Source organism: Notothenia rossii (genome assembly GCF_949606895.1).
Source record: "Notothenia rossii genome assembly, chromosome: 1".
Classification (NCBI taxonomy): Eukaryota; Metazoa; Chordata; class Actinopteri; order Perciformes; family Nototheniidae; genus Notothenia; species Notothenia rossii.
In genome coordinates, this window is record NC_136912.1 from 27,599,465 (window position 1) to 27,621,004 (window position 21,540).

At 41.7% G+C, this 21,540-nt stretch overlaps 1 protein-coding gene across 5 annotated transcripts in view; it reads right to left on the reverse strand.

Annotated features, from left to right (window-relative positions):
* Nucleotides 1-21,540, reverse strand: part of add3a (adducin 3 (gamma) a) — an 87,009-nt gene that overhangs the window by 45,389 nt on the left and 20,080 nt on the right. For 3 of the 5 annotated variants that reach the window (XM_079667930.1, XM_079667925.1, XM_079667927.1), the window contains exon 1: nucleotides 53-449. The exons of the other annotated variants lie outside the window; for them this stretch is intronic. The gene's annotated coding sequence lies outside the window, so the exon portion shown is untranslated. Of the gene's footprint in view, nucleotides 1-52; nucleotides 450-21,540 lie in introns of those variants that run through there. 5 annotated transcript variants of the gene reach the window in all.

Below are 21,540 nucleotides of genomic sequence, written 5' to 3' on the forward strand. Positions count from 1 at the left end.
TGTAATGAAACAATAAACCAGCCCATAAACAAATAAGCCGAGCCCAACCAACCTTGTATTTCCTGCTTTGTCAGTGAATAGGAGAGAACGGGCAGTAGTAGGAGGCGGCTGGGGCAAAACACATGTCTCTGTTTTTCTCTGCTGCTCGCTGTCTGCGCTTAAATTCCAACACTGTATCCCAGAAAAGCCAGGGAGAGACGAGAGGGATAAAGAGATGGGATGTGAACGCCAGAAAGTAAAAGCCAGGCACCGATTAGAAAATCATTCAGTCCTCCTCTCAGATTGTCCACATAGATGATGTTTGCCAGCAGACAGCAGGTTCCCCCAAATTCCTGCGGGCTCTGCTCCTCGGCACTCAGCAGAGAGAGAATTATCGACAGCTGTGAGTGTGTCTGTGAGACTGTGAGAGGGTATGTGTGTGTCGGTGTGCCCTCTGCAAATGAGGGTGTGTGTTTGTGTGGAAAAGAAGCTGAAGAGACCACGTGACGTGGGCTTAATCCCCCGCCCATTGGCTAGAAGCACACACACATTGAGGCAAACACACACACAGGCTGCTAGACCAATCAGATCTCAGACTCACACACACTAACCGCACCTCCTCCTCCCTTGCTCTCTCTCTCTCTATGAGTCTAGTCATCTTTTTTTCTTGCCTCTTTCTTTTTCTCTTTGATCCATTCACTTTCTGCTCTCTCTCCCACATTCCACAATCTTCTCCCTCCGACTCTTTCCCTCTCTTTCTGTCCCCCATTCACACCCCCTGCTTACCCCCCGTCCCTCCGGCGACTGTACTAAAGGTCAGTGTTTATGGGTCCGGCTGGCAGGAGGGTAACTACAGCCACCCAACCTGCCACAGCCAAAACTGCATGGCCTTTCCAGCCCCTTCAGAATGAATGTTATCTGTGCACTGAAACACACCTAAATAAAGCCAGAGGGTTTATTCTGTCAAAACTAAAATGTCACAATGTCACAGTTTAACAATGCAAGGTCAGAGGTCAGTGTATACCACATCATAGCTGTTAGTGATTCAGTGTCTTGCTTAAAGCCAAACTCTGTTATAAGCTTGGCATCCATGTTTCTGTTGATGTGTTACATTTGATTGAATTTCACCAAAGCTGGAACTAATAACCAACTTCAATCTTGCTTTTTTTACAGTGCATTCTGAAATGGCGCCTTACAAAAAATAACTCAGACCACTGAAAACATATTTTGTTCATTGTTCTTGCTGTGTTGTTATTGAGACATGGTACAAAAATGTGAATGTTATGATCAAATATCAGCTACAGTTTTCTAATATCTTGTCTGTTGCTCAATCACTTCTCTTTAGTCTTTGCTGGTCTGCTGTATCTGTGTGGTTCCTGTTTACATGCTCCTCATCCTATAAGGTCCTATTTCCCAACTAAGTAAGATTTATTCTGACCTGATGTGTTCATGAGCTTTAAAATATTATGAGGAAACAACAAGGACGCTACAGTGAAGATGAGTTTTCTTTGTTCAGAAGAAGAACAAAAATAACTTTGAAATCTTTTTTTCGAGTTGTTTTTCAAATTTGATGGGGCTTTCACATACATTTCACCAGTCAAGAACTCATTTTTCTGTGATACCAACACCACATGAACGCAGCACAAATGCCTCAGGTTGCCCCAAAATGTAATTGTTCTTCGTTGGACCCTACCACACCTTTTTACCAAGTTTTGGGAAAATTGCGCCAGATATCTTTCTGTAATCCTGCTGTCTGACAGACAACAGAGCCAGAAATCTGAGCATAGTGAATTCATTACTAGTGACATTCAAAAGAGAGATTGCACACACACAGGTGAGATACATAGAACTACTGTAAAGATAGCGATACTTTCATTTAAATAATATAATAATATCGAAAAGTGTGTCTACAAACTGTCTGTTCAACTGAGATTATTCTTTAACTTTTTGTGTTGTGAAAGTATGTCATTATCTCACTTGGCATGAACGCCTGTCATAAAATCTGAGTTTCCCATTAATGCGAGTACTGTAGTTGATGCCAAAGGTTTTCAGTCGGGAGAGGGGTAATAAAGTAGACTACGTTTATTGCCATCACATGATAGCTTAGAAGATAAGACGTTTTTGTTAAGCCTCTTTGATAACTGTAACAACACTTTGGAAACAAACGCCAAGCAAAGCGTAAACTTTACAGAAAGTCTGAATCTCCAATTGCTTCCGATACCTGTTCAAACCAGCAACTACAGCTGTGTAAAAAGGAGGTTTTCTATGATGTACTACAAACTGGGGAGAGCGTTGGGCGGGGGGTTCTCTAGGCAGACCAGTGTGTAAATCAGCATTCAGGGTAAAATAAATGTAACAATCCTGAGGATACAGTACTGGATAATGTTGGTGAAATATTGATTTAATCTAAATTATCCACGTGTAGGAGGACTGTGCATAGTATTAAAAAAATATATATATTTTGTACGTTTTGATTTATTGTATTGCAATGATTGTTTACGGTTTCAACGTTTTTTGTAAATAGTCTTGTTGGGTAAAATGTAAAATATTAAAATTTGAATTCATTATAATTTATAGTAAATGGGTTTCTTAAATGGATTATATTTGTTATTTCAAGTTTGGATGTTTTATACTGTGAAACAAGTCAATTACCTTTACCCGTCTGTGCCATCAATGGCATTTGCCAGGAACATAAGAAACAACAACACACACAATGTTTTGAGCTTATTTTATTTACAGCAGAAGACTGAGATTGTACCTACTAATAATGCTGAGTTACAGTAGGAAAGAACACACACACACACACACACACACACACACACACACACACACACACACACACACACACACACACACACACACACACACACACACACACACACACACACACACACACACACACACACACACACACACACACACACACACACACACACACACACACACACACACACACAGTGCTGTCGCCACTGTTAAACAGGCAGATTCTTCATAATTGCATCACGTGTGTGTGCTTACGTAGAGTGTTGGCTCGGCTGAAGATGGTTTGTACCAACAAACAAGAGTGATCATCCTGCAGCCGCCATATGACTGACTGTAAATGTGTTTTCACAAATACTGCGTCCTCTATACAAACAACAACAATGTGCTATTGGGAATGACTTGCATATATGGGCTATGGTATGAAATGTCATCATGAGCAATCCTTATGGAAAAGAGCCCTATTTGTATTAAGTAGGTTTGAGGGACTGTTTCTTTCAGCACTTTCTTAAAGAAGTGCAATTAGTGCATTAACTTAGAGAAATACATCTGTAATGGAGAGGGCATACTTTCAGTCCCAAACCATGCTGGCAAAGCAGATTTCACTGAGTGCTGGATCAATTTAGGTGAAGGTGGTCTGAGCAGTCCAATATGCTGCATTACTGATTGAAACCAACATCTGCATACTGACTATATTCTTGTTTTTAGTACAATATCAGTGACTAGTAGCACACTATTCCATTTCATAGTTGCTTATTTCATGATCGCATTGAGTTAAGCAAGACTAAAACGAACATCCGAATGAATAATGCCAATGAATAGTTTGGTAAGATTCCAAATAAATTTCTTGTGTGTCTTTTCAATACTTTTTTTTCCCTCGAAGGACCATTCATTTCCCTACATTTGTGATTTTGCATTGATGCTGACATTTTTGCATCGATGCTGACATTTTTGCATCGATGCTGACATTGTCCATTGGTATATTATGTTCTTCCGTATCGCCCTGCCCTGTGTCTGCACACTGTATCTCAACCGCAGTGCTGTGAGTATGCCAAGTACACACTGGCAGAGAAAGAAGACTCCTCCTGGATGCTGGTGCATCACACACACACACACACACACACACACACACACACACACACACACACACACACACACACACACACACACACACACACACACACACACACACACACACACACACACACACACACACACACACACACACACACACACACACACACACACACACACACACACACACACACACACACACACACACACACACACACACACACACACACACACACACACACACACACACACACACACACACACACACACACACACACACACACACACACACACCCCCCTGACTCAGGGAAAAAGGGGTTTACACATAAACACACCCTGCAAAAAGGTGAATACTGAGACTTCTAACCAGATGTAAACACAGGTCATTGTACGAAGACATTGCACGATGGATTGTGTAACAGTAGTATGTTTGGTAGTGCCTGTTGCTCATGAAATATCTAGTTATTAAAAGCTTACAGAAAATAATTCAAATACAAGTAACTTCACTGTGTTTCGGACAGATTTAAACAACAATTCTGAAATACAACACCACAAATGTGATGAATGCACATCATCTGAAATTACCAAACCTATAAAGGATACAAAGATAGGAAAAAACACAACTGTCAGAGACAAAACCTGTTTTACAATCTTAACTTTGATTTGCCAATACCATGAGTGCAAAGAGGGCAGAAGCAAAAGGAACACATCAAACTGTCACATTAAGAAGACGTGTCTAAGAAGCTCTGTCCAACCGGTTGATAACAGCAGGCTTGTGTCATAACGACAGCTAATCATGACCTTGTGGAAACCCAAATCACTGTTATTGCTTTAGGTTGAGTCATGTGACACATTATAGACAAGGTCAGACTAAACCCCGGCGGTCATAAAGCACTTGATTCTCTGCCGTCTCCTCAAAACTGTTATCAAGTCTTGTGATTACCGGGTCTGTTGCACACCATCGTTAAGTAATCCCATATTTCTGTTGAAGTCATCCCCACCTTGACCTCTGTGGTAAGCATAAAGCAAACACACAAGGGAGGAAGACCTGAGGGACTGCATGCTGGTATCCATTTACTGCCAAAGCCCTGCTATCAGCGTCTGTCAGCTTTTCCCACCAAATGCCAAGTGGTAACAGGAGAGGAGTGATAGGGCACGTTCACTGACGCTAACTGTTCAGGAATGTACAAACACTTTAGCTAATGTTTGGGACCTCTTAGCTTTTCCCAAAGAACCAGAAAAAATGGTGGCAAGACCCCATAGTGGGAAATTGACAGATGTGGTAATGCTTGAGAAAATAAGTTAATGGGTGTAAGGAAACCCCAGTGACATTTTTTTTACAGAGCTTGTTTTGACTACTTTTATTTCAAACATAATTTGCCCACATGACAGAGGTCAAGTTGATTCCCAGAGGTCGTTTTAAAGCCGCACAACGGCCAAAATAACTTTTGGTAAAAGCTTGTCAGTTCATATATACGATAATGTTTGTATCAGGAGTCAAACTGCAGGAAAGATTCCGGACTTGAAAGCCTACAGAGCCGGTCGGGATATTTTCACCCAAGGTCCCAGACATTCAAAATAAAAATAAGCTTTTGTATGGACGCGTTGCTACGGGTTCTAGTTATGCAATAAAAAAAGATTCAGGAACTCTAGTTGAAGCAATATTGTAAATATACCAGTACAACTGATCGGTTTTACATTATTTAAGTGGGTGGCATCTTTTTCTAACCTGGACCACCAGAAGGTTTTTTCACATTTAAAACTGCTGAAAAGGATGGATTACCTTGGTATTCCTCAACCAATCAGGTCAATGGCGGTAGCTTTAGTGCTGTTCTCTCCACCTTAACTACTGTGTCTGTGAGTAGCTTCTCACAGGAAGCAAGCTATTGCAGTTTGATCTGAAAACATAACTTGAAGATGAACAAGATGGATTTTCGTGTTATCCCGTTATATTCACAACAATCAAAACAAATAAAATAATAATAATTCAATATTAAGAAGAATCCTGTGGTGCCTCGTAGCACCTGAAGTCTTACATGAGTTGGCAGCAGCATACGGCAAACTCCTTTAATAGCAGTCATACTCAAGTGCAACAAGGTCAAGAACACAACATGTTAAGAGCCTCTTTGTGTTCTTGTCAGTACACTTTATGATCTTCAGAGGAATCCGTTGTTCAGTAGAATGGCCTTTAGTCTTTCCTGATCATTTTTTACACCTGCAGGGCAGAAGAAAAGGAAAGGCCAGTATTGCATCACCTGCTGTGCACACATCCACACACAGAGTAAAGCTGTCACTTCTCTGTTTATCCGGCTAACAGCCTGTCTAATTGTACGCTTGTATGGTAGTGATCCTAAGTAGCCTCTAATCCATGTTTCAGGGGTAGAGAGGCATTTAGAGAGCGGCTAATGTTTAACGCACTGAGACGCGTTCAGATCCACTTCCTGGAGCGCTCACTGGGAACAATGCTGTCCCTGTCTGAGCAACTGTGTGGCTTAGAAAGGGGGAAAGAGTACACAGACCATTACAGGGATGTACTGGAGCGTAACGGGGGAAGTCTTCCTCTGCCTCAAGGTTCAGGTAGAGAGGTAACAGTCGAGACAGAGAGCGAGCAAGGAAGCAGAGTGTGTTTTATGTGTTGTTACTACTTCATTTCCTCTGCTGATGGAGAGTCAACGAGGCCTTGAAGTGACAATGGGAAGTCACCGCCCAGTCGTCACCTCGGTCAAATGTGCATTTCCAGGTCAAGTTCAACGAAAAGCACTTTAAGGAAAGATCGCCTAGGGAATACATTTTTTGACCGTATGTCAGTATGGTCATTTAGGATCCCAAATTAACTACCGGTCACATGTTTCGCCGCATGGGAATAATAGTAATCACTTTTAACTGGCACTGATTTCATTTTCATTCGTCACATGGTCAGATTGTATTATGAAGCCTGACAATGATATCTTCTCCATCTTTCTTTTCTTTCTGTGTGAAACAGCATTTCACTAAATGGCTTGAGACTAGCTCCCCTTTAACTTCTCATGAAAGCCTTATCAAGTTTTTATTTCCTGCTTAATATGTACAGTGGGTCCGTAAATTATTTACCAAAAAGTTATGTTGGATTGCAATGAAACTTAAACATTAAATGTCTTTTGCAATATGTTAGGAGTTTAAAGTAGAGTATGTTGAGGAGTAAAGGGATTAGGTCTGTTGCTCATTCAGGTGCACTGTAACGTCTTTCTCTCTGTTTCATGTCACTTGACCCATTTTAAAACGAGGCCTCATTACCTGTGGACTGCAGTAACTCCCATAGCAATCACAGCATATCAGATAACCACACACACACACACACACACACACACACACACACACACACACACACACACACACACACACACACACACACACACACACACACACACACACACACACACACACACACACACACACACACACACACACACACACACACACACACACACACACACACACACACACACACACACACACACACACACACACACACACACACACACACACACACACACACACACACACACACACACACAGAGAATGCCTTGCACACCTTGAGTCAACAGAGGAGAAAAGTTTATGACTTCCTCTAGTTGGTACTTTTCATATTTTCAGAAGGTTTTCCTCTGTCTTCTTGCACATTAACATGTTTATCAAACTAAATGAAGGCAAAAAAGGGAAGACATAGAATATGTCTGTAGTCCTGGTTGACCTGCAGTTGTGACCATTTAAAAGAAGCCAAAGGGACCAAATCGAACACGACAAAATAAAAATAGATGTCCTTTTAAGTTTTAGTCCAAAATGGTCATACTCACCTTGAACAACAACTGTACATGAGAGTGGGATGGCAAAAAAAAGTTCAAAGCAGCCTTTCTGTTTTTGAAGCTAACGGGAACTAAAGTCCAAACTCGGCAGTCAGTTCCTTTTTCCCCTCTGTGAAACTGCGACATGAAAGTCAAAACACTGCAACTCACGCACACTTTCAGGAGACAAGGAGGTGCTTTGTAGATTCACATCCCACAGGCCAATTCCTCTGAATCAAAGCTGTGAACGCTTTGCCAACAATGTCAACTAGGGATGCTCCGATCGCCAATTTTGGGGCCGATCGCCGGAATCAGTATCGGCCGATTCCGATCACCGATCCGATCGAGTTGGCGGGGCCTATGGGGATCTTCCATTTAAAGTGATGTTTAAAACTCAGTTAATGGGGCTCATTCACTGGCGCTTCCACAAACAGCAACCAACATAATTATTACATTCAAATGAAGTACATTATTCAAGTTTACATTAACTTTGGATAACACGGGAGAAATGAACGGAAGCGCTCTCTTTTCCTCTCTCCCTCCTGACAGACGGTCCCTATCCGTCTCACTGATCCAGTAATGAGTGACCCGACAGTGAAGAATAAATATATTTATAACTAGTTTAGCTTGTTCCAGAGGTAGGTAAGATAGCTAAGTGTGTTACCGCTCACCGGTCCGTCACAGCGGGTGGAGCTGCAGGATTTCTGCTTCACACACGTTGCATACCGCTAATTTATTGTCATTTTCAGACACCTTAAAATACTGCCAGACTGGTGAAGCCATTTTGGCGAGCTTGTTTTGCCGCGTACAGAGACGTCATGCGATCGGCTCTCGCGATCTGCATTTTTAGAGAGCACCGATCCATCGGCAGAGAGTGAGTATTGGCCGATATCGATCGGCGGCCGCTAATGACAACACCCTAATTAAAGGTAGGGTAGGTAATTCACTTCAGAAACACTTTTTGTTATATTCCATGAAATGCTCTTAACATCCAGATAGCAATGAATAAATTAAATGCTTTGACAATAAATATATACAAAAATTTCATCTGTGGAAGCCGTGGCGCTGTCAAAAGCACGACCAATCATTTTAGCCGGCCCGGCTAAAATAACTGGATTGCCTACCTGCCTGTCAGCCTTCCATCTCGTGCACAAACTTATCTCGTGGCCTCATTGATGATGCGCGTTCTTGTGTGTTGGAGGAGGGGTTCTGTAAGGAAGTCTGAAGGAAGGGGCAGATTTTTTTCGGTTGTGTATTTTCAAATTCTAGCGCACTCGAGCTGGTATCTCCATTTTTACCTACCCTACCTTTAACATTGGTCTGTACTGTTTAGTGGGGAGTAATGTAAGAGTTATACAACTTTGTAAACCGTTAAAATGCCCTGTTCATTACGTAGGATGTTTTCAACGGTTTGTAAAGTTTTATGAAGCATTGAGTTCTTGTAAAAAAAGTCTTTAATTTGTAGTTACTCCAAACGTAAGATTAGAGGTAACAATGAGTGAGAATTTAGTTTGTACAGCATACTGCAATACGAAGGTCATTCATTACAGTTCAATTTAGGTTAAAAGGGCTGGCTCAGTAAAGTGATTCCGACATTGATGTTATGTAATTTAGGCCAATTTAAAAAAGGATTACATAAACAAACTCAACTGAAATCTTAGAACACACACACACACACACACACACACACACACACACACACACACACACACACACACACACACACACACACACACACACACACACACACACACACACACACACACACACACACACACACACACACACACACACACACACACACACACACACACACACACACACACACACACACACACACACACACACACACACACACACACACACACACACACACACACACACACACACACACACACACACACACAGCTAATCACTCTGTCATTATAGCAGGTAATGACAGAGCCCAGAGCCATAGACACAGTTCAACAGGACCCTGTTGCCTTAACCACAAACAAAAAAACAATCAATCACCGGGTGTCGCAGATGCTAACTGCTACCGTATGTCCTCACCGTCAGACCCTGGCTTTATAGTCAGGCAGAGGCGTGGGTTGTGTGCTAAATTAGCTGCAGTGTGAATTACTTCACATATTCTCAAAGCTCTTACAGACATCAATGCCTTACAAAGACTGACTGAAAAACCAGGTGGAATTAAAACAAATTGACTAAAGTTCATTTTAAAAATTGCAACCTGATGGTTTTTTTATAAAACAAAACAAAACTCTTTAAAAGGTTTTTGTGGTTCCTACTTGGGTGAGCTAGTGATATACTCCAAATAACTTTTGGTGGTCACAGTCAGTAAAAATCATTTAGCCAAACACCAATTTGAGACCATATTCAAGATTGCTTAAGAAAAATGTTCTGCCTCTATGGCAACTTTAGTAATCAAGATAAATATAAATATATTTGTTGCGGACATCAGAGATACGATTTACAGGTGATTCCGTATATAACTTCAACTGCTGTTTCACTTCGGCTGTACGCACAAAAGTTGAGTGCAGAGGAACCTTAAAAAAAAAACAGTTTTATATTTAACCCCTGGACAGGTCCTGTGCTATGCGGCAGTAGCATATTCAGCTTTCCTGCAGTAAAGGACAAGAATATACTTAAGTCCTGCATTTCCAACAATAATGCATTTATTTATGGCAGTCTCTAGGGCGAAAGCTGCAGAGGGAAGCACTAAGATAGACTGTGTGTCACTATTACAGTAGAAGCAGATCATTCATATTAGAAGTAAATGTGTGATTCTGTATCTTAGGCAACAAATTCAAATGCAGGACGCACTAATACTCAAAGGTAAGTGGGCTTCTATGCCCAGGAACAGACAGCTGAATACAAACCACTGCAGCATCAATAAGCAAAGTTGTGGCGCCGTAAAGCTTAGTGGATCATTTCCAAAGCAAATATTCTGTGCCAATGCCTCCACACCAATCAGGTGAGCACACATTTTCTTAAACTACCATGTGGAATCAGATAGGCAAATTGCATGAAGAAGCTTTAGGGGATTTCTGCACTATGTTGTAGAGTTGATAAATGTTTGTTGTCTGACTTGTTTGAGTTACAATCCGTTATTTATTTCTTCATTCCAATTTGACATGTCGCGCTGCTTTTGAAATCCGACCTGTAAAGTTTTGTATGATAGGATCAGTAGTCATGCGTATCCAAATGCAACCAATTTATTTTCCCCAGCTTTATTTAGCACAGTTGTGCAAAAGTGGTTTAAGAGTTGATAACATTCAAGGAGCCAAATGCTGCAGCAATGATACATCAACTGAAGCATGCATTGTATTTCTGAATGGACCTTTTCACTGAAAATATGACCTTTTTGTGGAAGACCACAGTCACATGGTGGATCGATAACTAGGCCTTTAAATAACTGAGCTTATGCGCCTACGGTTCGGGGGAAAATATATTTTCCAGAAATCTTTGTGAAATGAAGCAGAACTTTTCCCCTCAGAGAAAACTGCATTCTGTTCCACACGGAAAAGATTTCCTACCACTGACTTGACTTTCTGCTTTAATAAATACACATCAACAGCTGGGCTTCGTTCCACATTCTCACACTATCAGAGATTAACAGCTGAGGAACGTCAAGTGATTTACCCCAGGTGATAAGGTGGGAGTAGGAGTGGTTTTGTAACAATTTGAAGTGCTGAAATACAGCACACTACTTAATTAAGAGAATTCAAGTCGAGGGTTCATTGTCAGTTCATGAACTTGCTTTCCCCTTTTTCTAAACATCTGACTAAAACCTTTGTTGCTGAATGTAATTCCATGCTTACAAACGATATGAATTCAAATGTTGAAGAAAACATGAATAGTTTTAGTCAAAAGGAGTTGGACTATTGTTGCTAATGACTCGTCTGTGGTCAAGCAACGAGGCACAATACTGAGGGGGCGTCGGCCAGATAACTGTGTGTGTATTACGCAATGTGAGGAAGTAGACAGATTCGATATGTGGGGGGCTGTGTCTGGATGAGGTCATTATGCATGAAGCAGAACTGCAGCCCCAACACACACACACAAACACACACATACACACACCCGTTTCCATAGCAACTCCAAACAAAACAGGCTGTGCTTGGGTGACCCCACCCCGGCAAAAAAGGGGGAGAAACCAAGAAAGCAAGGAATAAACAGAGACATAAAAGTAACCCAGAAAGTAAGATCGGAGATGAGGGGACATCGCATGGGCTTTCTACAACTCAATATGCTTCAGTTTATGCTTCCTCTGTCTTATTCATAGCAGTGACATTTAAAAAATATCACAAGAGTAACTCAGAAACTCATAAAATATGCAAGCTTTTATTACTGCCCATAAAGCTCTTAAACTGTGCCGAGTCTTTAGCCTAAACTGGCAGTTGTATTCCTAACACCATCTTTCATTTAGATAACTTCACTTATAAAAAACCTTCTTGTTGATCACTTGGAAAGACTTGATTTCACAAGAAGACAGATTGTGAAATAACATCATCCCATGGGCATCTAGCCCCCCCTACAAAAGGCCTTTTCATTCACCTTAGAGTTCCAGAGACAGTGAGGGGAATAAACAACAATAGCCATGCAGCTCAGATTCAAAGTGAAGGCCGGTTATTGAGGCTTAGTAGCTTCCAAGGTCAATCGAGGCTGAAAAACGCCCACATCCGCTACATTTAAAGGACACTGGCATTTAACTGCTATGTTGGTTGAAAAGACCTTTGACCATCTGGGCTTTTGGCATTTTTCTCTTTGTTTCGCACACCAAAGATAAAAGCCATAGCTCTACTGTAAGGTTATGGGTTGGATTCCACTAGTGCAGTAGGTTACTAATGGCGCATCTCCACTACAGCGCGGAGCGTGGTGTAAGCGTGCCACTCCCGGCCCGTTTTTGGTTGTGTTTCCACTAGCCGTAGTTCCTGCTAGCGGGTACTTTTTCACAGTTTTCTGTCTCGCCAAAATCGAGGTTCTTTCTGGGCCAACAACCGGGCTGAGTATGCTAAACTAGTGAGAGAATCGCTGGCAACTACAACAAAATGAACATATTTGACCGTGATTTAATTGTAATACACGTTTCAAAATGATGCCGAAGTAACAACATACTGATACCGGTTCATAAAAACCATGAATTAATGCTTGACAAGTCCGCAGACAAGACGGCAGGCGAAAAACCTTTTAAAATGCATGTTTTCTGAATGGATATCGGCTAAGCTAACGTTGTATATGCTCCAACCGTCCACACTCTCAACAACGGCCTATACAGACATGAATAAACCAGTGACTGTATTCACCATGACACAGACAGTGTGGTTTGTACTTGTTTAACTTATGTGTAGTTTCTGAACAGATATGAGGAGCTGTGAGCTCTGAGGGCTAACAGCTAATGTTGGTTTTGTGTTTCACATTTAAGATGACGTCACGGCTCCGCCTACACTGCGTTTCTATAGTTACTGCCCCAGCTACTAAACTGTAATGGAAACACAGCATAAAGTGAGCCTGGCCTACCAAGGCCTAACTATACCGTACTAAGCTGTGCGAGGCCCTGCAGTGGAAATGCGCCATAAGTGTGGAAAATGACAGTACTACTACTATGTGTATTTTACCACATGACCGTTTATGAAAAAATCAGAAATTAGTTAAGTTGGACACTGGAAATTCAATGAAATCACTTTGCGTTTCAGTAGTGTCCAACTGCCAATATTGTACTTTAAATAAACGTCTAGTTACTGTCCTACAATGGTGAACAGTTTAATGTAGGGGTGTTAAAATGCAGCCCAAAAAAAACATTTTCTATTAAAAACATAATTAAGTAATAAAGTTATTTGTCGAACACGATCAAAATAAAACTGACATTTCGCAGATTTATCGATACATTTGGGGCGGTGTATCCATCTAGAGGCACGTAGGGTGAAAGTTTACAGCAAGGAAAAACATTTACATATTTTTAAAGCAGTAGTTTTTAAGTCTCAAAAGCTGCTCTCTGGGCAACACTTATTCTTCACCTTTCTGGACTAATGGGTGGTCTCCGCAGACTGGAATTCAGCCAGGCGGCTTTGATGAGTTCTTGTTTGATATGAAACAAAATCTCAGCATGTCTCTACCACAACAGGAAGGGAAACAAGAAGAGTTCTCCTCAGTGAGTCACTGTCCCTGTGCCGTGCTGTGACCCCTTCTATCGCATCTGACCGCTCAATGGCACTGTCAGAACGAGGGAAAAAGAGCCTCCAATGTGTGTCTGTGTGTGAGCAAGCCCCTCCGTGTTTCCGGGCTTGTAAGGCTGGAGCCCAGGGGGTTGCGACACAAATCCATACAGAGCATCCATCATTGGGAGGGAAGTGGCAGCGACTGATGCTGATGACATTCAGGGGGTCAGGCATCTTGTATAGGCCCTCGGGGTCCTTCCTGGTATCGTCAACAATTCACATGCAAGGCAATTTCAGCAAATATAGCCAAAGGTGAAAGGGCTCAGAGAAGTCTGTTTAGCTGGTACTAGTAGTAACTGTCTGATGTACAAGCGAGTGTCTACACAGGTTTTCGGCATCACTGCAGCAGTTTCTTCAGTAGAGTTTGAAGTCATGACGCATGAGTTTTTGTAACTTTACCATCCAAAAATGACGCCGGCACCAATAAAACTAGATAGATTTGCTCGAAAGACACACATTTGTTTTTATGAGACGATATTTAACCAGATTTCAATTCCCATCCCTGGTAGTGTTTCAAGGAGTGTTTTGTAGATTATATCGGCTTCTAGTTTTGCTGCTTCCCACACTAATGTAGAAAAACATAGCATCCTAGTGCTGGTTAAAGCCATGGGATAACAAAAGTTATTATAGCAGAGATGCTTTTGGGATGCCCGGTACTTAACATGGGGTCAGTGCTCTCTATTAGGAGGTCCTTGAGTAATTTAGGCCCTATTTCCCTCCATTTGTGGTCTGTGTGGCTAATTCTATTCATCCCTGTCTCCCTATCAGTTATTTTGTGGTTGTCAAAATGTGTAGCCTGAAGTCATTCAGTGCCTCTCTCTCCTTTTGTGCCAGTCAACCATGCAATTGTGGTGTGTGTGTGTGTGTGTGTGTGTGTGTGTGTGTGTGTGTGTGTGTGTGTGTGTGTGTGTGTGTGTGTGTGTGTGTGTGTGTGTGTGTGTGTGTGTAGGAAGGAGAAGCTTCCTGTCAGGATGTGAGGTCCAGCAAGGGGACAGCAGCCCTTATCCAGAAGTCACAACTTTCTGAAAAGTTGAAATCAAGTGTGTCAGTGAGTGTGTGTGTGTGTGTGTGTGTGTGTGTGTGTGTGTGTGTGTGTGTGTGTGTGTGTGTGTGTGTGTGTGTGTGTGTGTGTTGCATGCGTTCATGTGAAATTGGCTTCAACCTGATGGCTCTGACTGCTGAGCGAGTACACTTAATTTCAGAAGAGTCATTTCAACGACTGTTGGGAATTCTTCTCCATCATCAAAGAGATTTAGGGTCATGCGCTAGCGGTGCTTTCAGTCATGGACCCCTACATGAGAGGTCTAGTTGAATGTGAATAAGGCCAATTATCAGCGTTTTTCCAAAACCATGATCATAGTGGGAGGCCTCACTATACATACTGCAGATAATTAGACCACCAAGGAGGAGAAAAACTCCAGAGCCTGGTCCTCCTAGATCTCTAGTCCTGCCTGTCTTCTCTTTCATATCATTTCTATTAATCTACTTTGCATTTCTATCGACCCTATTATATCCACCTTTCATAGTGTGTCTTTCTACTACAGATAATGTATATAAATCATTTGCATCTGCACAAGAGCAGTAGAAGGAAAACATAACTATTTACAACCAGACACAGAGACTCTAATGTTGTTCAATAAATACCATGAAATTACAGTTTACAAACAAGCAGGGTCATAGGTCATATGTCTGTCAGTTGAATTGGAAAATCACATGATTGGGCAATTTTTTTAGCTGTTCTTAATGTAGGAAGTGGAAGAAAGACAAATGTCAAGAGTCAACAAGTCAGATTTTTCAACTCCGAGCATGTTAGAGAAATCAGATGCAGTAATCAAATAGGGTTTTACCCCCCATCAGTTTTGAGTAAAACATGCGTTAACATACAGTATATAGTATAGTCTAATGTCAAGGCTCCAAACACATTTCCACACAAAAGCAGAAATGACCTCACCTTCACAACTGTACGAGTATTTCTTTGTATGTTTGTACAAGTGGGTCCAGCTGTTTCCTCACCCACCATTCACATTCCCACTTACACACCAGTCCACACACAAGCTACCATGCTTCCCAGTCAGGAAGAGCTTAAAGGATATCCAAAGAGAAGCGGCGGATCGTTGGGGCAACTTATTGTTCCTGACGAGCTGTGTGCTTTATGACTCACAGTCGCTGTCATGACTGCTTGTGATGCAATCAGGAAGGAAAAGCATATAGGAAGTGACCACAGCTGAGTGATAAAGTTAATTTTGACTAAGAGATGCAAGATGTCGTGGTATTCAATACAAATAAAAATGCTATGAAAAGGTTAACGATAGGTTTGTTTTGGGGGATTTTTTGCTTGATATGAAGAAATATCCGTTTATTTAACTGAACTGAACCACCTTTAAAAAGGCAGAACAAAAGCAAAGAAAAGATTACACAACTGCAGTGGGATCATAAAGCATCAGGGATTATCTTTTCAACTTTTAAATTCAAATATCTGACTATTTTCCCGTAGGGAGAAAGATCTTTCAGAAGTCAGAAGTTAAATCAAGAAAAAACTCCTGAAGGCTAATGGTTACTAGGAACTACAGCACGTCACTGTGCATCAGCGTCCAACTCAAATTGGCTTAGTCAACTCGTCTGAGAATTTTACATTTTCAAACGCTTTTAGGTTAATCAGGAGTAATAATGTTTGACAAAAGATGACGTTTAATTGAGCTGAACTACAACTCAAAGAGCTGCAAAGGCATTTGTGTTGTTGAAGTCTGTTTAACACAAAAGGTGAGTAGTTGTGTTAGTCGTAGCAGTAGGTCTAAAGTCAGCTTTCCAGATATTTGGATTAAAATGGGCATGATTGGTTAAGTAACTGTTTCAGACAATTCCATCATTGGACAAGTTGTTTACATTGTTAAAACATCCCACAATTGACACATGGTATCGCCTTCAGGATTCAAACTGGGCAACTTCTTCTTAAACTTTCAACTGATGTCCTGCCTTCAGGCATGCCACGTAATGATTTAAGTTGGCATCACAGACTCGTGATCCCACAGTTGGATCCATGTCAAAGGACGCTGCCTTCTGGGAGGAAACATTCGGGCTGCAGGGAGACGCAGGTTCTAAGGTTACGTCTCAATTAGCCAACGATTTGTCAGCAAGGCAGGTAAATGCTAGGATCACCCCAGGACCCACATTGCAGTGTCGGTTCCAATTAGCATGATCAAACATGGGGAAATGGAGAGAGATGAGGAAAGGAAAAGAGAAAAAAGAGGGATGAGATGCAGAGTTACCTCACAAAGTAACTGTTGCTGATTTATTTTGTCTACTGCTCCATGGTTTGGGAATATCAGCCCCAAGAAATATTGCTTTTGTAATTTCTTATAGCTACGCAAGGTGATACTGCAGCTATGCACCAAGAAATCAACTCTCTTTTTCTCTGGCTCTCTCCCTCCTTTTGCTCCTGGGCTGACAGCACCATCTTCATCCCTCATTCCCTCCCCCTGCTATCTCCTCATGTACTAGCATTGGTTATAGATAAAGATGGCGATAAGATGAATGGATGAACACAGCAGTTGGCTTCACTGTTTATTTGTCATACCATCAGGCTACCGTCAGATGAAATCTTACAGAGGTTTTACAGAGTATCAACGGTGGCCATGAAAAAGGAGAGTAGTGCTTTAAAGTTTAGATGGAAAGGGCAGACTGGTCATTTCTGCTTTTGTCTCCAACACACACTCTCACATGCACAGTGGTATATTACTGAATCAGTTCCCCAAGGGTAACACTCCAGTAGCACAAATATCCCTTTCAAGTCCTTCCCTCTGTTTAACCAATCAGAAAAAACGCCCACAGCAGGCCTTTCTTGGTGTTTAAAGACAAGCATGAAGGGATCTTTCCACATTTAAAATGAAGGCAAGAAAGATTTATGGCTAGTTGGTGGGCGAGGTAAACCATGACCATGAATTGCATATGGAAGAATTGAGAAAATGATATGCCATCAGAGTTCTCTTATTAACAGCCGACAATGCTGGATGGCTTTAACAGAGGATAGTGCGCATGGGGAAATTATATGGTGGTCCGATCACATATATGGGTGTCAGTTACAAAACCCCAGAAAACTTGAGTTCTGATAATAATTTTTTCAACAAGGTGCTTCATAAGGTTGGGCAATTGGACAAATATATTGCAGCAACATAAACATATCTTCACACAATTAAAAGTTGGACAAAATGTCCCTCCCTTCACTCTTTTCTCGTGCTTCCAGCTGGTGTCCATCCATCTGTCTCTAATCTTCTTCCTATACGGCTCACTTAACTTCAACATTTATTAGTCCGACTCTTTGAGCATCCAGTAGACGCTGTTTGCCTCTGTCTTCATCCTCCATTTTCCACTTTCAACTACTTCCACTTTGCCCCCGTCTGTCCTCTGCTTCCCTCATTCCTCCTCTCATCTGTCTTTCATCGTATTTGTCCTCCATCAGGTCCTTCTCTCTCACACTCTGTCCACTTTCCTTATGCAGAGAGAAGGACAGTGCGGCGTCCTGGCAGCAATCCACCCTCCCCGTCTGGGCGGAAAAATAAACAAGCGTCCACATGTTCCCAAGGAATTTTAATGACTTCCATAATTCCGACTTCTTTACCTGCCAAACTCCAGGCAGCATGGGAGAAACAGTGGACTGTGGACGCGCCAGTGTTGGCGGCACTGATGACAACCTTTGTGAGCCTATGCAAAGTAATATCCTTTGAAGAGCTCAGCAGTGTTAAAGGGAAGCCATATTGACACATTTCTAAGCTAAAAATTCAAACTGATAAACATGCATCTTAGTTTCTCTACTCTAGCGTTATGCCTAATCAACTGTTACGTGCAGATGTCACACACATACTAACACATGTGCATCAATAACGACCAGGGGAAGATTGGGACCTAAAATGCCCCATCGTGCTTGCTCGATATAGCATTAAAAGAGCAGTGGCTTGTTGAGCAGTGATCGTAGGTACAGCCTCCCAGCAAAGAACAACTGCACTGACCCAGCAAAGAACAACTGCACTGACCCATGATACTGAGGTCCTACTTTGAATCAGTCTCTGTACTCAGCTGGGCTGTGACATTACACTAAAAGGGATTGAACCTACATTTGAGGAGAAACAGGAAACTACAGAGGAATTCTCATTTATTTAAATCTCCCCATGGCTAACTTTTGGGACATGTGTAAGTCCTGTAAATGGTTAATGGCTTATATTTAGATAGCACGTTTCTAGTTTTAGCGAGCAGTTAAAGCGCTTAACAACCCAAGTCAGCATTCCCCCACTGAAAGACATTAAAGCACCGGTTGCAGAGGTTACCATAAAAAGGGGGCCACCATCAGGGGCAACACAAATTCCCAATTGGGGGTTTAGTATCTTGTCCAGGGATACTTCAACAAGTTGACCACAGGAGCTAGGAATCAAACTACCGACTATCCGATTGGTAAAACAACCTGCTGTGTTAAGTATTCTTACCTGACTCCAATGTTATTGTTTTCACTTTGATCCAATCTGTGTTTCTTTACAGACGCTTCCATCAGAGAAGTAAATGTCGAGGGAGGCCGCCATGTAAACTAAACATTGTGTGCATCTGTTGCAGAAGTTTTTATTGTTAAGCAACAGTAGCTCTGACCCCAGTTGAGTACTGTATGACATCCCAACCTTACTTCTCTTCCCCAGTGCTGAATAGTCTCTCTGGTGTTTTTTTCATAAGCGTATGTTTGTAGCTGTGGTGACTGAGGTCCATAAGAGTCTCACTGTCAGGTCAGAAACCCCTCATTAGGAGTGTGTTTTATAGGGGCTGTGACCGACAGACTGTCAGGTCAAACTACAGTGACCTGACATGAGAATAGACGAGGGGTTAATGGTGGATATATGTTGAGGGCCAAGGCATGGCAATAAATCTGTGGCCCAACTCCTGTCACACTAAATATTGAGCCCTATTTGAGAAACAAAAGAAGAACCAGTTTGTGCATGAAATAGTTCAGAAGTTAAGTCTGTTTCTTATACATTTGTATCAGAATTTTGAACTTGTTGAATCCCGTCTTCATGTACACTGATTTATTAAACATGGGGGCTGCATTACATCTGGTAATTTTTCCATCCGACTGGGTTTCTCTTCACCTTCATTAGCAGCATATTAGGAAATAAGACCATGTGTTTTATTACAGATGTGTCAGCAGTGGGGAACGCCCAGCCCACCGGCAAGACCACTGTTTATATTTCAGATCTACTCAGTTGTGTTTTTCTTTCCCTCTCAACCCCGGGGCCAGCTGCAGAGTATATGACAATACGAAGGGAAAACAAAAAGAGATTAATATCATCTCCTCCCACTTACTCACGCTCCCAACTCGTATCCAAAACTGGTCTCTTTCTGTAAATGTGCCTCCCCCGCCCCACTTCTCAATCCCCACTTCTGCTCGTTTCATCTGCGCGGTTATGACCCTTGACCCATGAAATTGATATGTCACTCTGTCTTGCACAAACTCAGAAGTCTCACACACTAGCAGATTTAGTTTCTCCCCCTTCTTTTCCCTTGTTGGACCCCATCTTCTCTCATGCGCAAAGAATCTGGGCAGTGTTCTCCAACTTTAGGCTCGCAATGATTATCAGGCCTTGAAGTTTAGACCCAAAAAACTCCCCTAAAAATTGTTGATGTTAGAGCTTTAGGGCTTTACACTTCCAAGAGATAGATCTGTTCTTCTTTGTTTTGTAATCTACAGTATATGATTATCAATGGTTGAACATGTTCACACTTTCGTAATTCCCCTTTTCCCGTTTGAGTTATACAGGTACATGCTGACCTTTAAAACTCTCCCTCACGAAGCACAAAAGGTACAGACAACCAGACAGAGCATAGATGTAGATTTCCAGTAAACCTGATTAGGCGGATCAGGATCAGAAACTACAATGAAAGTTGAAGTCCGAGCTCTAATCCAGTTTATGTGGTAAATGTAAGAAACAAAAGTAGCGGAAGCACAAGATTAAGGGATTCACTGAGTCAAAGAGAGCATAAAGGTTTGGGATGAAACGGGGATGTTCTTTGAAGAAATCTCTTTGAAAACATTTTAAATCGTGGATGGTTTGGATTTGATTTCCTGAAATGTGACTCAACAAGACATCCCTTTATGCTCAACCAAGACTAGAAATGGGGGCTGTCCATTAAACAATCCTACGCCTACACATAGTTCAAATAAATAGCTTTAACTCATTCCTCTTCTTCTAACCGACGCTGAACAACTAGAGCTTCTCCTCCTAAATTCACTTGACTTGCTTTTCTTAAACTGGTAATGCAAAACAATACAGGTTGGTGAGGTTAAAGGATAGTGGTGAACCATGTAATTGTATTCTGGTAACAGTATCTTGTACAATGTCTCTAGACCAAACTACATTTACATTTTCCAGCACTTGTTACCATTTTGGAGGATTCAATAGTTACAAAAAGATTAGGATTGTAGTAAACACAATGTCTGCTTTAGTACGGTTGGTTATAAAACCAAACCACAGCTGGTTCCAGCACTGAGAGCTTCACACTGATGCAATTCCCTTGATGGGAGGTGTGGGACGTCCAACTGGAGACCCTCCTCGCTCTACTCACACATCCACTTCTGGACGGGAGAAACCCCATCCTGTCTTTTGAAATGACTTCCAGGTTTTTGTTAAGAAGGAGGGACACAAAGGAGGAAATGA